An 18906-nucleotide genomic window follows, 5' to 3' on the forward strand; every position below is an offset into this window, starting at 1 on the left:
ATTTCGAAAGTATGTCTTGCCACTGCTTCCAGAAGGGGTTTGTTGAAATCTTGCCCCCCCCCCCCCCCCCCCACTTTTCCAGCACTCAGCACCAGCTGGTCACGTCGATCATATACCACACGTAGGAGGGCACCAAGGGCGGTCTCACTGAATCTGGGGACAGCTTTTCCCCTTCCAGAATGCCACTGCCCTACTCCAATGGTGCAGACATCTATGTATGGAAGTATGTAATAAATGTACAACTCCTCAATGCCAAAAGGTGGGAGACCTGAGGATTTTTAAAATTTCTGCCACCTATGAAGATTGACATGGTTGGCAGAGATTAGATAAAACTAGCCAGCCTGGAAATTGCATAAATTTTCACTATGTATAGTATATGCACTGGATTAATCATCGGATGGGTCACCTGACACTATCCCATGCGAGGGGACCCTTTAAAGTACTGGCCTTCACCTTGTTCCAGGTCATGGCCTGCAGCCTCAGAGACTGGACATCCCGCCCTCCAGCACTCACTGGGCAGTGGCGGTAATCACCGTATTATCAGACATGCACAGATGGCAGAAATTCTTAACAGCTCATCGAACCTGACTTTTAAAAATGGCCACCCACAGGTGGAATTTTCAGTCCAGGGTGTGGGGAAGGGGTTGGTGGTGATGCTGAAACCAGGAGTTGGGATGGGCAACCTCAGAACGATTCCATAAGCTGCCAGGTGCAGAAGTGGGCTGAGTGCAAGGCCTGCCTCCATGCCCCAGCACAGAAATAAATAAAAAATTATAATAAAACAAAAACAGCCCTCCAATCCTCACCCCTCACCTCCCTCATTCCCTACACACTCCCTCCATGCTAACCTTTGCCAACCCATTTCCATCCACCCCCATGACTCCCACACCACTATGCCAACTTAGTGCCCCTCTACCCAACCAATTGCCCCCATATCCCATATTCACATCAACTCATACCAACCCATGCCCCCACCACCCTTTCCCCTTACCCTCTCCATGCCAATTCACCTTATTAAGACAGTTGGATAGCTCCTTGACAGCTTTGACACTTGTTGGGTGGCTTTGATAGCTCTGTTAATTCTGGATAACTTTGATGGGTTTGACAGCTGGACCACTCCTTAACATGTCTTTGACAGATGGCCAATCCCTTGCTGGCTAGACAGTCCCTATTCAGCTGGACAGTTCCTGGACAGCTGCTTGACAGCTGGACAGCTCCTTGGCATTTATTTGATGGCTGGACAACTGCTTGACAGTTCATTGACAGCTGGACACTTTCTGAACAGCTACTTGACATTTCCTTGACAGATGGACAGCTCTTTTCCAGCTTACCAGTTCAAATGAGTTTGTACGTAGAAAGTGTACAATCATGTTCACTTTTAACAATCCCAAAGGGTGTCTTACCTCTCCCAAAGGCATTCTGGGACCCTATCAAAGGGGTACCTTACAGCTCCAAAGGGATACCCTGGCTATCCATAAGAATCCACCAAGTTCAGACCTGCTCTTACCTGTACTAATCTGCACACTCCAGATTCCACACTACTGTTCTTCCAAATCCCACTTCAGTGGAGGCAGCTGCTGATTTAAATGGCCAGCTGCCTCCACAAATTGCATTTGCGCAAACCCCAGCCTAACTCCGGTCCCACCTCCACGAAGATTGGAATTGCTGGGTTCGGGGGTGGGCCTTAGAATTTTCAGCCATTTCCGGGATTTTCGTAATGACAGAGAGGCTCTCCGTTGTGGCAAAAATCTGGGCCCATGTCTTTGGAGGAAGTTGCCAAGGGACAGAGTGCAAATGGGAAATAGAATTTGCCATGGATGGGTTCGCTGCCGGATTCCAGAGCTTACGCTGCAAGGTGGGGAGAGAAGTAAAGGTTGGAGATGTCCTGGCTGCGATTTGATAGATCAGAGTGGAATTGAGAACAGTCCGACTTTGCTGGACATACAGAGAAGTGTTAGAAGAGGATGGTATGGCTGTAAAGAGGTCAAGAAGGATAATTAGGAATACTAGATGACCATCAAAGAGAACAGGATTTCTTGCTTTGATTAGGACCATTTCAGTTCTGTGGTTTGGGTTTAACCCCAATTTAAACAATCAAACATGGAGTTGTATGAAAGATTGGCACAGACTTGGAAGGCAGCAATGGCCCAAATCTTCAGGTATCCAAATCATTGAAATCAAAGCTTAAGTGGGAGGAACACGTCAGGACCTGTAGTAAAATCAATAGGCTGATTTCCGCTGCTGAGGGCCATCTGCGATTGGCTCCGACACTGAGCTCAGCATCAGAGACACGGACCAGATACATGGGGCTTACCTGGATATGAAATGTTACGCTTGTTAATATCTGGCTTAACTCAGGGATTGCCACAATGGACACCCCCAAACATACCTTTCCCACCCGACTACTCCTCCTGACCCGACTACCCACCCAGGACCGAACCCAACTATCCCACATCATTTCCCTGACCTGACCAACCCACCCACCCCCACATACCCAACACAATCCCACATTGTCTCCCACCACCACACATCCAACCCAACCCAACTACCCTCTCCAACCTGATTCGACTTGGCCCAACTCTCCAAGCCATCACCACACCCCTGACCCAATTACCCCTCCAACTTGACCTGACTGTTCACTCACTCGCCCCCATTCACCCATCCACCCACTCGCTCACCCACTCACTCATCCACTGACCCACCCACCCACTCGCGCACCCGTTCACTCACCAATTCACCCACCACCCATTCACTCATTCACTACTCACCCATTTATCTACTCACTCACCCATTGAAAGACTTGGGACTTTTAAAAATGCACCTGAGTATGGCAGCTAATATTGTAAAAAGGGGCTGTGTCCTCTCTACGACCATCTTGTCAAGTTGGTCTTCTGTGGGGAGGGCTGTGCTGACCCATCATTGCTGTAGCCGGGATCAGAAATCCCAGCTAAAATCTTCAATATGGTCAGGACACGGAAATCTTCACAGACAGCGGCAATGCATGCAGCATCCCTCTGACTGGAAGATTTAAGCCAATGTGTTCAAGGACTTTAGAGGGGAAATGAAGGTTGGAGATGAAGTGATAGTTTACAAGGTCAGACAAGTTGAGGTTCATAATGTGAATACTTCAATTACAGAATCTCAAAGCCTCTTGCTTTTAATATAACATGGCATTTTTTGGTAAAGTATATATGCATTGCCATATACTCATATTTAGGAATGGTTGGTACTGAAAAGAAAACAGAAAATTCCCAAGGAGATTGTTTACTTGTAAAGCTACTGGCTCTGTCGGTGGCCTCATTCCCTCCATACATGCAAAATGTTTTGAATTGTTCTTCTTTCTTTACTCAAGCAAACAGACACAATGGCTGAATGACCTCCAACTGTGCAGAAAACGTCTAAGGTTTTGTGGGGTTTCCTTTATTTATTTCTTGTTATTTATGTCATGCTCCTGAACTACATTAGAACATTTTGCAGTTTTTTCTTCAAATACATTGATCATACAACACTGCTGCCTGTTATATCTGTGGCACCTAAATAACACAAGTTCAGAATTTTCTAAACTAAATCTGCATTTTTTTTTAATTAGAAGATCCAGCATATAAATTTCTCAAGTTTTCAAACAAGAATCATTCAATTGTACTATTAAAACTAAGACCAAGCGTGTGGGTGATTTTCTTATTAGATTCCTTTTATTTAATAAATTCATTTCTCCTGTGACTTTTATTTAATTTGGATTTGGTGCTTTTCCTGTGTGTGAAATAGGGATCACTGCAATCATTTATTTTTATCAATTAACTCTTGTATTGTCTTGTTCCTCTCATTCATGAACATTGCTTTTTTTTATTCCTTTATGGGATGGGGGAGGTGTGTCACTGGCTCGGCCAGCATTTATTACCCACCCCTAATTGCCCTTGAGAACTGAGTGGCTTGCTAGGCCATTGCAGAGGGCATTTAAGAATCCAGCACCTGTGTGGGTCTGGAGTCATATGTAGGCCAGACCAGGTAAGGACAGTAGATTTCCTTCCCTAAAGGACATTAGAGAACCAGATGGGTTTTTACGACAATCAGCAATGGCTTCTTGGTCATCATCAGACTTTTAATTCCAGATTTTTTATTAAATTCAAATTTCACAATCTGCCATGGTGAGATTCAAACCCGAGTTAGAGACCATTAGCCTGGGTCTCTGAATTACTAGTCCACTACATCACTGCCTCCTGAATTATGTTTATTTTGTTTTCCATGTGCTTGTTTTCAAGTGTGGTCCAACGCCTGTCCCAGTGGACATATTGTTAGAGCTGTGCATTGGGCATGTGTCTCCAAGGCTTTTCCTTCTCTGTCATGTTATTTCTTTCTTCAATCCAATGTTAATCCTGAGCGTTACTAGCAGCTTTATGTGAACCATTTTACCGGCTTTACTATATATAAATAAGTTTATTGTAATATATTCGGCTCACAGGGCTGGATTTTACAGCCCCCTGGGGGTGGGTTGGCAGGCAGGGCAATGCCATAAGATTGATTGTGATGCCTTGAGCACCAGTTCCAGTTTAGGGCAAGGAGTGTTAGTCTAAGACTAGCATTTTAAACTTAAATAAAGGCAATTACAAGGGTATGAAGACAGAGCTGGCTAAAGTGAACTGGGAAATTAAGTTAAAGGATAGGGCAGTAAAGATACAGTGGCCTTTAATCAGTTAATTAAAACCTATTTTTCACAGCCCGTCCAACCTTACTGCTGGCGGACAGGTGAATCGGCCAGGCGGCCTTCTGATTTTTTAGCAAACCTCATCCACAGGCTGGATGAGGTTTCCACAATTACATAAAAAATAAATTTAAATTTTTGGGCAGAGTTTTTATGCTATTAATGCTACCGTGAGCGAGTCCCGGGACATTTTTTTCAGATTTTTAAGCTGTTTATTTTTGATTTTAAAATCGTTCAGCTCCCTTAGGCTGCTCCCTGGCTTCAGTGAGTTTTGAGTGCGTGCTCCCCCACGCATGCACAGACTTCTGCACTCGCACTCTTCCCGCCCCCAACCCAGCAGCACTGAGGTTCTCATTGTGTGTTTCACGCCGGCTGTACGTTAATTGGCCAACCAGTGTGAAATCGCGGTCAGGGGCCGATTGTGGGTGGCAGACTGTTTCCCAGCCACTCCCGGGCCCACCCACCGCGCCCACTCAACCCCAAAATTCCTGCCCTATTAAAAGGATGCACCATCTGTGGCTAACCAAGGGAGTTTAGAATAGTATCAAACTGAAAGGAAAAACATGCAATTCTACAAATATTAATGGTAGGTCAGAAGATTGGACAGAATTTAAAAAGCAGCAAAGTATGCCAAAAAAAAGGGAGAAATTAGAGCATAAGCGAAAGTTAGCGAGAATTATAAAAACAGATATTAAGAGTTTCTGCAAGAATTTAGGAAGGAAAAAGAATAACGAAAGTGAGTGTTTGTCCTCCAGAAAGTGAGTATGGGGAATTAATAAAGGGAAATAAGAAAATGGTGAAAGTGTTGAACAGATATTTTGTGTCTGTCTTCACTGTGGAAGACATAAATAACACCCCAGAAATACTTGTAAATCAAGAGATGAAAGGGAGAGAGGAACTTAAAACAATTAATCACAATGGAAAATGTACTGAGAAAACTAAAGGCTGACAAGTTCCCAGGACATAATGGCCCGTATCCTAGGGTCTTGGAAGAAGTGGCTGCTGAGATGGTATATGCATCAGTTATAATTTTCCAAAATTCCCTAGGTTCTGTAAAAGTACCATCAGATTGGAAAAAAACAAATGTAACTTCTCTATTTCAGAAAGGAGGGAGACAGAAAGCAGGAAACAACAAGCCGGTGAGCCTTTCATCTGTCATAGGGAAAATGCTAAAATCCATTATTAAGGAGGTTATAGCAGGGCACTTAAACTTTACGCGACCAAGCAGAATCAACATGGTTTTGTGGAAGGTAAATCATGTTTGGCTAATTTACTAAAGGTGTTTGAGGAAGTTGCAAGCAACATGGATGAAGGGGAACCTGTGGATATGGTATATTTGGATTTCCGAAAGGCATTTAATAAGGTTTCACATCAAAGGTTACTACACAAAATAAGAGTTCATAGTGTAGTGAGTAACATATTAGCATGGGGGATTGATTAGCTGACAGGAAGCTGAAAATGGGGATAAATGGGTCATTTTGGGGCTAGTTGTAACTGGTGAAGTGCCACACGGTGCATTGTTGGGGCCTCAGCTATTTATAATATATACCAATGACTTGGATAAAAGGACTACATGTATGGTTGCTAAATTTCGCTGATAATATAGGAGAGTGAGTTCTGAAGAGGACATAAGGAATCCACAATGGGACATAGATAGGTTAAGTGAGTGGGCAAAAGATTGGCAGGTGAAGCATGAGGTACAGATTGATCTGGGTTTCCTGATATGTGAATTAAAAAAAGTTAGTGTGCAGGTACAGCAAGTGATTAGGAAAGCAAATGGAATGTTGCTGTTTATTGCAATGGAAATGGAATATAAAAGTAGGGATGTTCTGCTACAGTTGTTGAGACCACATTTTAAAATATTCATTCATGGGTTGTCGGCTTCACTGGCTGGACCAGCATTTATTGCCCATCCCTAGTTGCCCTTGAGAAGGCGGTGGTGAGATGTCTTCTTGAACTGCTGCAGTCCATGTGGTGTAGGTGCACCCACAGTGCTGTTAGAGAGGGAGTTCCAGGATTTTGACCTCGCAACAGTGAAGGATCGAAGATATAATTCCAAGTCAGGATGATGAGTGACTTGAAGGGGATCTTCCTAGTGGTAGTGTTCCCATCTATCTGCTATCCTTGTCCTTCTAGATGGTAGTGGTCATGGGTTTGGAAGGTGCTGTCGAAGGAGCTTCAGTGAAATCCTGCAGTGCATCTTGTAGATGGTACACACTGCTGCTACTGTGCATTGGTGATGGAGTGGATGAATGTTTGTGGATGTGGTGCCAATTAAGTAGGCTGCTTTGTCCTGGACGGTGTCAAGCTTCTTGAGAATTGTGGGAGCTTCACTCATCCAAGCAAGTGGGGAGTATTCCATCACACTTCTGACTTGTGCCTTGTAGATGGTGCACAGGCTTGGGGAGTCAGGAGGTGAGTTACTCATTACACAACTCCTAGCCTCTGACCTGCTCTTGTAGCCATAGTATTGATATGACTATTTCAGTTCAGTTTTTGGTCAATGGTAACCCCCAGGATGTTGATAGTGGGGGATTCAGTGATAGTAATGCCATTGAACATCAATGGGTGATGTTTAGGTTCTCTTGTGTTGGGAATGGTCATTGCCTGGCACTTACGTGGCGTGAGTGTTACTTGCCACTTATCAGCCCAGGTTTGGATATTGTCCAGGTCTTGCTGCATTTGGTTATGGACTGCTACAGTATCTGAGGAGTCGCAAATGGTGCTGAACATTGTGCAATCATCAGCAAACATTCCCACTTCTGACCTTATGATGGAAGGAAGGTCGTTGATGAAGCAGCTGAAGATGGTTGGGCTGAGGACACTACCCTGAGGAACTCCTGCAATGATGTCCTGGAGCTGAGATGATTGACCTCCAACAACCACAACCATCTTCCTTTGTGCAAGGTATGACTCCAACCAGCTGAGAGTTTTCCCCTGATTCCCATTGACTCCAGTTTTGCTGGGGCTCCTTGATGCCACACTCGGTCAAACATAGCCTCGATGTCAAGGACAGTCACTCTCATCTAACCTCGGTAGTTCAGTTCTATTGTCCATGTTTGAACCAAGGCTGTAATAAGTCAAACATGTTAGACTTATCATCTTCAAAAATTTCAAGTTAATGAGATTTGACTTTCCCTTAATAGATCCACACTGAGTGTCCTTGGTTGACTTGAGCCTTTCTAAATGATTAATACTATCCCTCAGAAATGTTTCCAAAAATTTTCCCAACCATCAATATAAGTATGACTAGCCTCCATTTTTAAACAGCAGTACAATGTTAGCAGTCCTTCAGTCATCTAGCACCATGCCTGTGGCCAGAGAGAATTGGAAAATGATGATCAAAGCCTTTGCTATTTCCTCCATTGCTTCTCTTAGCACCCTGGGGTATATTTCATCCAGGCCTGGTGATTCATCCACTTCCAAGGATGTTAAACTCCTTAATCTTTCCTCTCCCACTATGTTCATTCTATCCAATATCATGCACACCTCCTCCTTAACTACAAGGTCTGCATCATCCTCCTCTGTTGTGAAAAGACTTGCAAAGTATTCCTTAAGAACAATGCCACTTCTTCCACCTTCACATACAGGTTATCTTTTTGGTCTCTGATCAGCCCTGCTCTTTCCTTAGGTATCCTCTTGCACATTATCTATATTTAGAATACATCTTTGTGTTTTGCTTGATGTCAATATTTTTTCAGGCCCTCTCTTTGCTTTTCAAAATTCCTTCTTAATTATAGCGCTGCACTTACTTCACCCCACTAGGCTTTCTGCAAAATTGAGTTCTCCGTATCTGATGTAAGTTTCCCTTTCTTGTTTTACCTATCCTGTATGCTCCCTGACATCCAATGAGCTCTAGATTTGGGGGTCCCATCCTTTTTCTTGTGACAACAGAATTTTCTGAACCATCTCTATCTAGTACTTGAATGCCTCCCACTGATTTATTTTCAAGTCTACTTTCGGTAAATCACAGTGAAGCGCCCCAATCGACCCTTTCTTGCTGGTCTATTGTTGTCCATTTCCAGAATTACATTCGATCTAACTGAATTATGATCACTACCACTAAAATGTTTTCCCATTGATTCCACTGCCAACTGCCCCGTTTCATTCCCAAAAAATAAGTCCACAACTGTCCTTCTTTTGTTGGACTTGCTATGTCCTGGCAAAAATGTTCTCCTCAATACATTTTAAAAATCCTGCACCCTCTATATATTTTAAACTGATTCTAACCCAGTTAAAATTACGGTAGTCAATCAAGGCAGCATTTGACCGAGTGTGGCATCAAGGAGCCTTAGCAAAATTGGAGTCAATGGAAATCGGGAAAAATTCTCCACTGGTTGGAATCATACCTAGCACAAAGGAAGATGGTTGTGGTTGTTGGAGGTCAGTCATCTCAACTCCAGGACATCACTGCAGAGTTCCCCAGGGTAGTGTCCTAGGATCAACCATCTTCATCTTCCTTCCATCATAAGGTCAGAAGTGGGGATGTTCGCTGATGATTGCACAATGTTCAGCACCATTCGTGACTTCTCAAATACTGAAGAAGTCCATGTCCAAATGCAGCAAGACCTGGACAATATCCAGGCTTGGGCTGACAAGTGGCAAGTAACATTCGTGCCACACAAGTGCCAGGCAATGATCATCTCCAACAAGAGAGAATCTAACCATTGCCTCTTGACATTCAAAGGTATTACCATCATTGAACCCCTCCTTATCAACATCCTGGGAGTTACCATTGTTTAGTAGGTGGATATCCATTTAGCAAATAAGGCAGCAGAAAACATTCTGTGAATCACAACTCTTTTATTGTTAAACTATAGTTCAGTGCAAATACCAGCTTCCACTCTTCCCTGCTGGATCCTCTCCCTGTCCAGAAGCAAAACCAACCATGGAAAAACCCAGCTCTTAAGTACAGGCTTCAATAAGCATCACTTGCTCTCAATTTACTCTGAAGCTTGTCCTGGTTTACTCTTAAAGGGACCTGCATTTCTAACATTATCAACCATTAACCAGAAACTGAACTGGACCAGCCATATAAATTCTGTGGCTATAAGAGCAGGTCAGAGGCTAGAAATCCTGCGGCGAGTAACACATCTCCTGACTCCCCAAAGCCTGTCCATCATCTACAAGGCACAAGTCAAGAATGTGATGGAACACTCTCCTCTTGCCTGGATGAGTGCAGCTCCCACAACACTCAAGGAAGTTGACACCGTCCAGGACAAAGCAGCCTGCTTGATTGGCACCACATCCACAAACATTCACTCCCTCCACCACCAATGCACAGTGGCAGATGCACTGCAGGAACTCACCAAAATCCTTAGACAGAAACTTCCAAACCAAACTGCTACCACCTAGAAGGACAAGGTCAGCAAACACATGGGAACACCACCACCTGAAAATTCCCCTGCAAGCCACACACCATCCTAGCTTGGAAATATATTGCCGTTCCTTCACTGCTGCTGAGTCAAAATCCTGGAACTCCCTCCCTAACAGCACCATGTGTGTATCTATACAACATGGACTGCAGCAGTTCAAGGTAGCAGCTCAACACCATCTTCTAAAGAGCAATTAGGAATGGGCAATAAATGCTGGCCTCACCAGCGACGCCCGCATCCCGTGGATAAATTTTTAAAATTTGATGTCCCCTACTATTACCGCCTGTTGCTTTTGCATTTCTCAGAAGTTTGTCTCCATCTTTGTTCTTCCATCTCCTTCTTACTGTTTGTGGGTCTATAGTGCACTTTCAAAAGTGTAATTGTCACTTTTTGCTCTTCCGTTCAATACCTATGGCCTAATTTGATGAGCCTTCTCACATATCATCCTTCCTTACAGTTGTAATTGTCTCTTAAATTAATATTGCGACCTGCCTGTTTTTATTCCACTCTCTATCTCATCTGAAATCTCTGTAACAAGGGATGTTGAGCTGCCATTCCTGTCCTTCATTACACCATGATTCAGTATTAGCTATGATATCATACTTCCAAATGTTTATCTGTGCCCTCAACTCACCTGCTTAATTCACTAGACAACTTGCATTGAAGTATTTATAGTACAATTAAGTACTGCCAAACTCCTTTGTTGTCTATTTTCTAGCCTTTTTTTCCTTTGACTTCCACACTTGCTTACCAATTTTCAGCTTTCCATTTTCAGCTTTTCTTCTTTCCCTTCTGAATCGATGGTCAAGCTCCCTTTCCCCACCAAGCTAGTTTAAAACATCCCAAGTAGTAGCAGCAACCCTCCCCACCAACATATTGATCCCAGCCCTGTTGAGGTGCAACCCATCCAGCTTGTACAGACCCCACTTCCCCCAAAACTGATCCCAATGCCCCAGGAATCTGAAGTCCAGCCCTTCTGCATCACCTCTCCATAGATTTTGCTGCACTACGCATATCTTTCCATCCTCACTAGCGGATGGCACTGGGAGTAACCCAAAGATCACTCTCTTTTATGCCCTGCTTATTTATTCCCTTCCTAGCTGCTTAAAGTTTGTTTGCAGAACCTCATCCCTCTTTCTACTAATCTCATTGGTACCAATATGGGCCAGGGTCTATGGCTGCTCATTTTCCCCTCTCAGAATGTTCTTCAGCCACTCAGTGACATCCTTGATATATCACCAGAGAGACAATATTACAATCCTGAAAGGACGGTCGCAGGAACGTCTGTTCCCCAAACTGTCAAATCCCTATCCTGACCTTTCCTGTCCTTCCTCCTTGACCTCTGTACAGCTAAGCCATAGTGCTATGGATTTGGCTATGGCTGTACTCCCCAGAGGAAGAATCATCCTCATCAGTAATCAGAACTGATTACAGGTTAGGGAGCATGATGCACTCAGGGGACTCCTGCACTACCTGCCTGGTCCTCCTTGTCTGTCTAAAGATCACCCATTTTCTCTTTGCCTGCATACTCAGCTGCTGTGTGACCATCCCCTGAAATGTGCTATCCACAAAGCTTTCAGCATCGCAATTGCACCACAGTGATGCCAGCTGCTGCTCAAGCTCCGAAAACCAGAGTTCGATCTCCTCTGGTTGATGAAATTTCCTACTTGTGGTTATAACCAGATCATCTTAACTGTGGGAGTTGGTGTGATCCACAACATCCCATTTGACAATGTTAGTATGAATAGCAATATATCACTTGAAGGAGTTAGTGTGAGTCATAACATCCCAACTAAATGAGGATGTGTGGGTTACAGTGTTGGCTTCACTGTTGTAACAAAAACATGTTTATTGAGTTGAGGGCTTAATTGCATACATTTGCATTACAGATTAATGCGTTTAACATATTTAACATCATGCATTATTCTTTATTCACTGATGAATAGCTGTAAACTGATAATTTACAAAACAATACAGAATAAATACTGTATAAAAACAGAAAATGCTGGGATACACTCAGCCATCAGGCAGCACCTGTGGAGAGAGAAGCAGAGTTCATTTTTCAGGTCAATGACAATTCCACACTACTGCACTAAATACCAAAATGCAATATCACTTTGTTATAATCCCCATAAAGGCTGCTAACATTTTTTTAAAAATCTTAACTTCCACTTAATAACTGAAAGAATGACAGGATCAGCTTTCATGTTTCAAGCTTTCGCTGTAACAAAAGACTAAAAATTCTACTGACTAAACAATATATCTGTAGATAACTTGTGCTTTAAGCCACAGAACAGAAGTCCCCCCTTTTATTTTCATCACAGCCAAAAAAACACACTTCATATGTGTACATTACTGTCCTTTAAATGGATGTTCAATTTCCTGAAGTCAGTCCACAATGATTCTTAGCTCCTAAAGGTTCACTTCTGTTCTTTTCCTTTCTCAGCCTGGTAGCTTCTATCCCTAGAACTGTCCTTCAAGGTGAAAGTATTACTGGAGAACCTCCCTCTAGGGCAAGCTAGGCAAATTTTTCAACTTTCTTTAACACCTCGTAAATTTGGTCTTTTCAATCCAAGCATGAGTTTCCACCTGCTAGGCCAGCATTTACTGCCCATCCCTAATTGCCCTTGAGAAGGTGATGGTGAGTTGCCTTCTTGAACTGCTGCAATCCATGCGGTGTAGGCACAGCAACAGTGCTGTTAATGAGGGAAGGCTGATTAGCTATCCTTGAGAGCCCAACTCTCTTTCATCTTGGAACTAAATGGACCACTTAAAGCACAACTGCTTACAGCTGACATTCTCAACATTTTTCCAGGACTTTTGAGTCTTACAGTCCATCAACTATTGGCACGCTGCCATTGAGTGCTGCCATTGTCTCCAAGCGTAAACACCTTGCATCTTCTTCCCAGTAAAACAATCTGGGGCCCCATTTAATCTCAAACAATCAAACAACCCAGCTGTCAGGCAGACTCCAGAACAGGTCACACGGCCCTCTTCATTTTACCTTAAAGTATAGACACAGTCCCAAAATAACAATCTTATACACCTCATAATTGTAACAACTTAGCTTTCATTGGCTCACCTCCCCAACCAATTTTGATTGCTTTGTACTTGGCTCACCTGTTTCAGAACCTGAACCTGGCCTACAAGTTTGGCATCATCGGTAAACTTAAACAGATTTATTTCTGTCCTCAACTTCAAATCATTTATAAATACATTGTCAAAGCAACAACTCCAGACTGATCCCTGTGGCACTCGGCTCGTGGTTCTCATCACATTGACACAGTTCTATTCATAACTTTGTCAGGATTAGTTGATTTTCCATTGACTTCAGAAACTTGCCTCCTATTTGATGCTTTCCTACTTTGCAACTCACTACAAAAAGTCTTGCTGAAATCTAAATATATTTAATTCACAGAATTACCATTGACAACAAAGTCCATACTTTCCTCAGAAATGATATCACTTCCATAAATCTGTGCTGGCTCTCTCACCATACCAAACCAAATCATTACCTCCCCTTCCAGGATGCCTTCTAACAGATACACACAATAAATGTTAGGCTCTCTATCATGTAGTTTCCTTGAGTATTAGAGTCCCTTGGCTCTTCTTAAGAATTAGCATTATGCTAACTGCTTTCCAATTCTTATGCATTACTCTGGTCTCTAATGATTCTCAAAAGATACTGAGAAAAACGTAACTTAAAAATATTAGAATTTCCCTGTATGCTCTCCTCAGGGAAACTGATAGACTGCTAGATGTCTGTGGCAGCAAACCTGCCAGTAAGGTCAGTTGTGCCTCCTGGAAGGAAGTGATAGCAGCACTGAACACAAACTTTCTTACTCCTAAGGCTGCAAACCAGTTTCTCAAAAAGTTCAATGACCTCACCAGAGTTGGCAAGTTAACAAGCTTCTTTTTTTCCCTTGGGCACACTTAACGCTCTTCACCTTCTAAATTAATAAGTTGTGCAACTCACCCTAAACAAATCACTCTGGTTAAGAGGGCATTGATTTAAGATCTTACACCACAGAAAAATTGAGAGCAAAATTGTGACAGAAAGCTAGCCTGCTGTGATTACACACCAGAATCACACTGAAAAAGAATGAGGAACTTTACCCATAGAAGCCACAAGGAAGAATTTGAAGGAAGAACTACTGAAGGAAGAACCAATGATCTGGAAATTCACTCACTTTATCCAGTGTACCTGCTATTCTTTAGTTACCCAAGTCATGAATCTTTCAATGGCCCAAACTTTTTTTATATAACTATTTGCTGAAACTGTATTTATATAAATACTTGATATTGTTTAGCACCTACCACAATCCTAACCTTGTTTTCTTACTGATAGTTAAGTATCTTTTTAACCCAAGATAATTTTTAAATATTATTTCTTATTATACATACGTCAGAGAGTTACATGGCCTTAGAATTTTCATTGAGGTACAGGACTTCTTTGAAGAAAGCACAATATGGTTTGAAGTATTTACAGGAATAATGATTAATATCCCAAAAGACATTTACTGCAGACACAATCTGTAAGAGAGCTGCCTGGATGAGTTCCTAAACAAAGTCCACATGTAAATTGTGACTCCTGGAACATAGTCTAATGAGTTAGGTAGAATTCTAAATTTTTAAGGACAAGTATGAAATAAATGGAGCTACAAGAGTCACTGAGTGTACAGAAGACCAAGGCAAACTAAGTTCCTTTGCCTTGAAGTTCTGCACAGAGTAGACAAACCCAGAATTTGACTCTGTTACTATTCCCATGGGGGAGCAATAAAGCAAATTTACTAAATCACCCCCAAATGAAGAAATTACCAACAAGATCCATTTGTGTAGCTTTTACTTTAACACAAATCAGAATCCACAGAAATTAAACTTGAATTAACAGGCAAATAACAGTCAGTGCAAACTATAAATTACACTTAGGATAGAAGATACAACAAAGACTATCCCATGAGATTACAAGCATTTGTATCACTTCTTGCTGAAATGTAGCACCATGTGCAATCTTACAGTCTTTCCAACTTGGCCTCTGGAAGGTAGGATCTCTCACATTCCTCACTTAATGGATTTGGTCCTTGATTCACCTGTAACAGCAGCTCCACTCCATCTCAGTTCTTTGGAAATAGCTGTCACCCAAACTGCATACTCCTCCAGAACCTCCCTGCAAAAGTTTTGAGAGCACAGAGAGGCTCTTTTATTCGAGTCCTTTAAAAAACCTCATTAAACAGTCTGGTCGGCTCTGGCAAAACTAAAGCATAGCCATAGAATTGTCCAATTCACAATCTCTTACGCTGTCTTCAGCTTTCTCTCTCCTTTTACTATGTTAAACACACACACACACACACACACACACACCTTGTAAATGTGTCTTCTCTATTCTCTCCTGTGCTGCAGCTCTCCTTTGTTCTTTGTTTATTCATTTATAGGATGTGGGTGTTGCTGGCTGGACCAGCATTTATTGGCCATCCCTAACTGTCCTCGGGAATTTGATAGTGAGCTTCCTTCTTGAACCACTGCAGTCCATGCGGTATAGGTACACCCATATTGCTGTTAGGGAGGGAGTTCCAGGATTTTGACCCAACGACAGTGGAGGAATGGCAATATATTTCCAAGTCAGGATGGTGAGTGGCCTGAAGGGGAAATTCCAGGTTGCGGTGTTCCCATGTATCTGTCTGGTGAGTTTCTGTAGTGCATCCTGTAGATGGTACACATTGCTGCCACTGTTCGTTGGTGATGGAAGGAGTAAATGTTTGTGGGTTGGGTGCCAATCAAGCGGACTGCTTTGTCCTGGACAGTGTCAAGCTTCTTGTATGTTTGTTGTAGCTGCACTCATCCAGGCAAGCAGATAGTATTCTAACACATCACAGGGAGAGGCGATGGCGTAGTAGTAATGTCACTGGACTAGTAATTCAGAGACTCAGGGTAATGCTCTGGGGACCTGGTTTTGAATCCTGCCATGGCAGATGGTGGAATTTGAATTCAATAAAAATCTGGAATTAAAAGTCTAATGATGACCATGGAACCATTGTTGATTGTTGTAAAAACTCATCTGGTTCACTAATGTCCCTCTGTTGTCCTTACCAGGTCTGCCTACGTGTGACTCCAGACCCACAGCAATGTGGTTGACTCTTATATGCCCTCTGAAATGGCTTAGTAAGCCATTCAGTTATATCAAACTGCTACAAAGTCACAAAAAGGGAATGAAACTGGACAGGCTACCTGGTGTCGACCAAGGCAACAGAAACAATAATGGCAAACTCCTTACTAACATCTGGGGGCTAAATTATGCCAAAATTGGGAGAGCAACAGCCTGACATAGTCATCCTCATAGAATCATAACTTATAGACAACGTTCCAGATATCACCGTCACCATCCCTGTGTCTGTCCTGTCCCAGCAACAGGACAGACCCAACATAGGGGGGCACAGTGGTATACAGTTGGGAGGGAGTTGCTTTGGGAGTCCTGAATATCAACTCTGGACTCCATGAAGTCTCATTAGGCCAAACATGGGCAAGCAAACCTCCTGCTGATTACCACATACTGCCCTCCCTCAGCTGATGAATCAGTTCTCCTTCATGTTGAACACCACTTGGAGGAAGCACCGAGGGTGGCAAGGGTGCAGAGTGTACTTTGGGTGGGCGACCACAATGTCCAGCACCAAGAGCGGCTTGATAGCACTACCACTGACCCAGCTGACCAAGTCCTAAAGGACCTAGCTGCTAGATTGGGTCTGCGGCAGGTGGTGAGGGAAAAACATACTTGACCTCATCCTCACCAATCTGTCTGCCGCAAGTGCATCTGTCCATGACAGTATAGGTAGGAGTGACCAAGAGAGTTCTTGTGGAGACAAAGTCCTGCCTTCACCTTGAGGATACCCTCCATTTTGTTATGTGGTGCTACCACTGTGCTAAATGGGATAGGTTTCAAACAGATCTAGCAACTCAAGACTGAGCATCCATGAGGCGCCATGGGCCATCAGCAGCAGCAGAATTGTACTCGAATATAATCTATAACCTCATGGTCTCGCATACCTACCACTCTACTGGAGTCAATGGGAATCAGGGGGGAAACCCTCCGCTGGTTAGAGTCATACCTAGCACAAAGGAAGATGGTTGTGGTTGCTAGAGGTCAGTCATCTGAGCTCCAGACATCATTGCAGGAGTTCCTCAGGGTAGTGTCCTCAGCCCAACCATCTTCAGCTGCTTCATCAACGACCTTCCTTCCATCATAAGGTCAGGAGTGGGGATGTTTGCTGATGATTGCACAATGTTCAGCACCATTTGCGACTCCTCAGATACTGAAGCAGTCCATGTCCAAATATAGCAAGACCTGGACAATATCCAGGCTTGGACTGACAAGTAGCAAGTAACATTTGTGCCACACAAGTGTCAGGCAATGACTATCTCCAACAAGAGAGAATCCAACTATTGCCCATTGATGTTCAATGGCATTACCTTCACTGAATCCCCCACTATCAACATCCTGGGGGTTACCATTGACCAGAAACTGAACTGGACTAGCCATATAAATACTGTGGCAACAAGAGTAGGTCTGAGGCTAAGAAACGTGCAATGAGTAACTCACCTCCTGACTCCCCAAAGTCTGTCCACCATCTACAAGGCACAAGTCAAGACTGTGATCAAATACTCCCCACTTGCCTGGATGAGTGCAGCTCCCACATCATTCAAGAAGCTTGACACCATCCAGGACAAATCAGCCCCACTTGATTGGCACCCCTTCCACAAACATTCACTCCCTCCACCACCGACACAGTAGCAGCAGTGTGTACCACCTACAAGATGCACTGCAGGAATTCACCAAGGCTCCTTCGAGAGCACCTTCCAAACCCACAACCACTACCATCTAGAAGGTTAAGGGAAGGGGATAGATGGGAGCATCACCACCTGGACGTTTCCCTCCAAGTTACTCACCATCCTGACTTGGAAATATATTGCCGTTCCTTCAAAGTTGCTGGGTCAAAATCCTGGAACTCGCTCCCTAACAGCACTATGCATGTACCTACACCACATGGACTGCAGCGGTTCAAGAAGGCAGCTCACCACCACCTTCTCAAGGACAACTAGGGATGGCCAATAAAAGCTGGCCAAGCCAGCGAAGCCCACATCCCGTGAATAAATTTTTTTAAACTCCTGATTTGTGTCTTGTAGATGGTGGACGGATTTTGAGGAGCCAGGAGGTGAGTTACTTGCTGCAGGATTCTTAGCCTCTGACCTCCTCTCGTAGCCACACTACTTATATGGCTAAGATAAAAGCAAAAAACTGCGGATGTTGGAAATCCAAAACAAAAGCAAAAATACCTGGAAAATCTCAGCAGGTCTGGCAGCATCTGTGGAGAGGAGCAAAGTTAACGTTTCGAGTCCACATGACTCTTCAACAGAACTAAGGAAAAATAGAAAAGGGGTGAAATATAAGCTGGTTTGGGGGGGGGGCGGTGGGACAAGAAGAGCTGGATAGAGGGCCAGTGATAGGTGGAGATAACCAAAAGATGTCACAGACAAAAGGACAAAGAGGTGTTGAAGGTGGTGATATTATCTAAGGAATGTGCTAATTAAGGGTAGAAAGCAGGATGAGCAAGATACAAAAAGCCCTAGTGGGGGTGGAGTGGGGCGAAGGAATCGAAAAAGGCTGAAAGGTAGAGATAAAACAATGGATGGAAATACATTTAAAAATAATGGAAATAGGTGGGAAAAGAAAAATCTATATAAATTATTGGAAAAAACAAAAAGGAGAGAGAAAATCGGAAAGGGGGTGGGGATGGAGGAGAGAGTTCAAGATCTAAAATTGTTGAACTCAATATTCAGTCC

General features: G+C 43.3%; 1 long non-coding RNA gene across 1 annotated transcript in view; it reads left to right on the forward strand.

Annotated features, from left to right (window-relative positions):
* LOC121275909 overlaps positions 1-18269 on the forward strand; it is a 30664-nt gene extending 12395 nt beyond the window's left edge. The window contains exons 2-3 of the long non-coding RNA XR_005942593.1: positions 5803-5838; positions 18250-18269. This is a non-coding gene — a long non-coding RNA (uncharacterized LOC121275909). The remainder of the gene's footprint in view (positions 1-5802; positions 5839-18249) is intronic.
* The last annotated feature ends 637 nt before the right edge of the window (positions 18270-18906 follow it).

Source organism: Carcharodon carcharias, chromosome 3, assembly GCF_017639515.1.
Source record: "Carcharodon carcharias isolate sCarCar2 chromosome 3, sCarCar2.pri, whole genome shotgun sequence".
In the NCBI taxonomy this organism is placed as follows: Eukaryota; Metazoa; Chordata; class Chondrichthyes; order Lamniformes; family Lamnidae; genus Carcharodon; species Carcharodon carcharias.